Below are 5,668 nucleotides of genomic sequence, written 5' to 3'. Positions count from 1 at the left end.
ATTGGTCAAGACATACTTTATTGGTTATCCAAAAGGAATGTTTGGTCATTACTTCTATTCGCCTACCGAACATTGAGTTTTTGTTGCGGCTAGTGCAAAGTTCTTAGAGAAATAATTTCTCGAGAACAAGACAAGTAATAGAACCTTCGAGCTGTCGGAGATTCAAGAACCAACAACCGAGGAACAGATGGAGGAAGTTGTTCCTCCAACTGATGATACGGTTAATATTCCTCAGGAACCTAGGAGGTCGGGTAGAGTCTCTAATCCTCCAGACAGATACATTGGTATGGTCGAGGAGAATGACTTTTTGCTCCTAGAGAGTAATGAACCCGCTACCTATAAAGGTGCCATGACCTGTTTCGACTCAAAGCTATGGCTTGAAGCCATGCAATCCGAGATGGACTCCATGTATGAGAATGACGTATGGGATCTAGTTGATTTACCTAATAAGGTAAAACCTCTACAGTTCAAATGGCTTTACAAAATAAAGCATTATGTAGACGGGCAACCAGATACCTATAAGGCATGACTAGTGGCAAAAGGTTTCACTCAAGTGCACGGATTGCATTATGATGAAATTTTTGCACTCGTAGTCATGCTACGTTCCATTCGGATAATCTTAGCGATTGCCGCTTTTCATGACTATGAAATTTGGCAAATGGATGTGAAAACCGGCTTCTTAAACGGTTATTTGGAGGAGGAGTTGTACATGGTGAAACCCGAAGGTTTCATAGATCCTGAAAATCCTAAGAAAATGTGCAAGCTTAAGCGTTCCATTTATGGACATAAGCAAGCTTCTCGGAGTTGGAATCATCGCTTCGACCAGGTGATAAAAGAGTATGGTTTCACTCGATCAGTCGAAGAACCATGCTTATATATCAAGTCGAGCGGGAGCAAAATTGTTTTCTTGATATTGTATGTCGATGACATACTCTTGATTGGGAATGACATTCCTCTCTTGTCTTCGGTTAAAGGATGGTTGAAGAACCATTTCCAGATGAAAGATCTGGGTGAGGCACAACGCATATTGGGAATCCGTATCTATCGAGATAGATCACGACGGACGTTATCACTGAGTCAGGAGTCTTATTTGGATAAGATTCTTGAAAGGTTCATCATGACCAACTCTAAGAAGGGGAACCTTCCAATGACGTCTGGGATGCAGTTGAGCAAGTCTCAGTCACCCACGACGCCTGAAGGGATTGAGCGCATGAGTCGTGTTCCGTATGCATCAGCAATAGGATCAATCATGTATGCCATGATATGCACACGTCTAGACGTGGCATATGCATTGAGTATGACGAGTCGGTACCAAAAGAATCCAGGTGAAACACACTGGATAGCTGTTAAAAACATCCTTAAGTACCTACGGAGGACTAAGGATAGGGTATTGACTTATGGAGGAGATACTAAGCTATGCGCAATTGGTTACACAGATGCTAGCTTCCAAACGGATCGAGATGATTCAAAATCTCAGTCCGGGTTCATCTTCACACTTAATGGTGCTGCGGTCAGCTAGAAGAGTTCCAAACAGGATGTTGTAGCAGATTCTACTACTGAATCCGAGTACTATGCCGCTTCGGAAGCAGCAAAGGAAGTTATATGGATGCGTCAATTCTTACAAGGACTTACGATAGTTCCTAGTTCGAATGACCCGATCACCATCTATTGTGACAATAGAGGTGCCATCTTCCAGGCTAAGGAGCCTAAGTCTAGCAACAAGTCTAGACATGTACATCGGAAGGCTCACCTGATCCGTGATTACGTGGAGCAAGAGGAGATAGTGATTAACAAGATAGCTTCGGATGATAACATCGCGGACCCTCTCACTAAACTGTTAAATTATGATAAGCATGAAGGGCACATTATTTCCATGGGAATTAACCGTGTTCCTGAGTTGTAGTAGTTAATTATGAATTCGATACATTATCTTTTTTATATACTATTTATAACTTCATCGTTTTATTATAATATTTTGTTTTTCATGTGGATTGTACTGACAACATTGAATGCCACAAAGTGAACTGAATTACATTATATTTGTTTTGGTCTGTAATCGCCCACATGAGCTGATAACTCTAGCTATTATATTGTGCAGTCGATTGATGGTGGGTTCAACGAGCCATAAGTCAAACAGTTGGCTAATCGATCACAGATACGAGTTATAACGATATCTCGTAGGACAAAAATTGCGACAACGTAATGGAGTCCTAAATGTTTAATAACATTCGGTGCCAGGTCGTGGATTGGACGTCCATTGTGTTCCTAGAGTCGATTCTTTTTACTATCGACTGTCACTTGAGATTAAGGCAGTTTTTGGGTGACTTTGGTTTCTTTCTCATGGTCTGCCGTAACAGGAAGCTAAGCAAATTTTTTCTAGGTCATTTCATACTGTGCTTACATCTGCAGGATTCGAGTTGAAGAAAATATCCAACCTTTATCAGGTTTAGTTATTTCTCAGGGCCACTCGAGGAGTTGTAACTGAAATGCATGACCATGCTCGAATGATGATTCGTTTATCAGTTAAGTTACTCTCTAGTCGGGGAAACCACTCTTGATATTGATCACTTGTAAAATACGACCTTTGTGAAAACGGATTTTGCAAATTGTTTTACATTGAGTGGAAGAAATTTTAGGATATGAGAATCGGTTATCGCACATACACATGTGAGGACAAGTGGGAGATTGTTGGAGCTTGTGTCCTCCACAATTAGTGTGATAACATTTATAAATCTCTTATAGGTTCACAAGGGTATACTTTGTATTTTATCAGTTGATTAACGATTACCTAATAACGGTTGGCTTGCTGGAAAGTTTGACGTTATTATCATACTGATGTCGGTGATCAACTGGTCCCTAAAAGTCACACCTAAAGGATGTGTTTGAGAGATGTGATTATAGAAATGTAATCACATTGATGCCTAATATGACTAAAAGGTTAGTCCATGTATTTGACTAAATAGTTAGTCAATGTGTTGATGAGACGATTATTTAATCTAATTAAATAATATTAGCTGAGACGAATTAAGTTGTTAATTCGTAAATTGAATATAAACTGTTATATTTAATTAATGTATATAATGTTAGCTTGAACGAATTAAGATGTTAATTCGTAATTAAACGTAATCGGTTATATTTAATTAGCTAATTATAAATATGCGATATTTATAATTAAAGTATATATTATACAATATTGTCATAATAAATTATTACAGACCGGTATTAATGAATCGACTGCAAGCTGTTGTGTCTAGACTTATTAATACGGAATAAAATAAATGACAATCTATAAATAATATACTTTATATACATTTTGTAAAAAACTACCAAAATAAGAAGATTTAATCTCCTTATTTTTGGTAGGTGAAAAACCGAAAATAAGGAGATAATTTCTCTGATTTTTCGGTTGGGTTGACAAAAAAAAAAGGGAAGAGAATATCTCCCCTTATATAAGTCTTTACACAGTTTTAAGGAGGGGGAGAGATCATTTTCTGAACCTAATTGTTTACCTAATATTCTCTCATCAAAAATCACAAAAAAACCTTAAATCAATTAGTCAATTTGGGATCTCATTCTAGCAATTTGAAGGGCATTTCTCGGAGCATCTTGGTTGCAACGATTAGGCGAATATCAATTCGATATTGTTCTTAGGCCATAATTGCTGGGACCGAAGGTTGTTTCTTAATCTCTTCTCTTTTGTTTATGTAATTTCATTTATGACTCGTTTTTCATAGATTATAATTTCGTTATAATCCTTAATTTTAAGGGAAGTATACCGATATTTCCTACAAGTGGTATCAGAGCCAAGGCCACGAAATTATTTTATATGATTTTCATAGATGATTTAAACAAAAGAATTTCGAAAAGAAAAAAAAAGGATTCGGCCGTAAAAAAATTTTGCCGAGAGAAATTTTTTTTTTTTTGCCTATTGTTTTTTCTGTTTTTCTTTGGTTTTTGATGAATTGTTCCATTTTGATTTATTTATATTATTGTTTTAATAGGTTAAGATGATAATATAATAATTTTTTAGATGTTTTGATTTTATAAGCATTAAATTAAAATGTAAATGGAAATCGTCTTGATTGATGATGTTAAATTTGATTTTGGTATATAGTTTTTGGCATAGATGGTTTTAAATCGCTGTTTAGAATCATGTTTCATCAATTTATATGTTCATAATTAATTAGTCAATTTGGGGATCTCATTCTAGCAATTTGAAGGGCATTTCTCGGAGCATCTTGGGTGCAACGATTAGGCGAATATCAATTCGATATTGTTCTTAGGCCATAATTGCTAGGACCGAAGGTTGTTTCTTAATCTCTTCTCTTTTGTTTATGTAATTTCATTTATGACTCGTTTTTCATAGATTATAATTTCGTTATAATCCTTAATTTTAAGGGAAGTATACCGGTATTTCCTACAAGATATAGGGTATAACAACGGTTAAAGACCGTTGTTATATAAAAAAGCGGACATTGTTAAAGCATCCGTTGTTAAAGGTTTTAACAACGGTTGGTTTTTTTAAGAAACCCGTTGTAAAAACTATTAACAACGGTTAAAAACCGTTGTCGTTACGAGCCATTCGTTGTGGAAAGTGTGACTAATTTTTGGTGGGAAAGTTATAACAACGGTTACAATAGAAAAATCGTTGTTATAACTAAAGACAACGGGTTTTTTTTAAATAACCGTTGTTATTGTTTTTAAAAAAAATAAAAATACAAAGCATTACTGCCAAAATCCCTCCTGCATCAATTAATTATATATTACTAGATGCATTATTACTGCAAAAATCCCTGCATGAAAGGACACAATATATGGAATGCGAAGGGTGATAAGATTTGAAGTAGGGATATGACACAACTTCCTAAACAAAAATATACTTCGTATTAATTTAAGCATCAAACCCTAAACATATTAATTAAAAAACAACCCAAACAACACATATACTAATTATAAATTCATTCCACTATCTCAATAACCAAATCCATTATATCACTATCTCCACCCTAAACTCCAAACCCTAAATCTTTAAAACCTAATAAACTCCAAACTTCCTTCAATAATGAATGATACCATTCGTTTAACATGCATTATGACCGAGTACAACAAAAGTTTGATACGCTCCTTGCAGGAAATCGAGAGGAAGAACAGGCTCTTCCTTGAGGAAGCTCGGATCTGGCTTGGTGCAGGATATAGAGCCACAGTGAAACATGGCTTGGTGCCGGAGTTAGAGTCGCAGATAATGCAGCTATATGAATATATTACATCTGCGGAACGAAACCTCCAAATAGCAAAGGAGGAGAGGATGATTCTCATAGAAGAGAATGCATCCCTAAATGAACATCTAAGAAATGTATTTTTAGCAATGCATTAAGTTTATGTATATATATATATATCAATTAATTAAGTTTATGTATGTTAAATGTGTATTTGTTTTACTATCCTCTCCATCATCTTCTTTGTTTTATTTTATTTAATTTGTTTTACTAGTAAACGCAGAAAAACTAAGCGAATAATTAGAGAAAGAACAATGACGGAGAAAAACACAGCAAATAAAATAATTAGAGAAAGAATAATAATGATGGAGATGACAAAACCTAAAACCATAAAGCGATAGATATATACCTGATTATTAGAGAAAGAAAGAGACGATGACAACAACAGTGAC

The sequence above is a fragment of the Silene latifolia genome, chromosome 2 (genome assembly GCF_048544455.1).
Source record: "Silene latifolia isolate original U9 population chromosome 2, ASM4854445v1, whole genome shotgun sequence".
NCBI classification, from domain to species: Eukaryota; Viridiplantae; Streptophyta; class Magnoliopsida; order Caryophyllales; family Caryophyllaceae; genus Silene; species Silene latifolia.
This window is presented reverse-complemented; position numbering follows the sequence as displayed.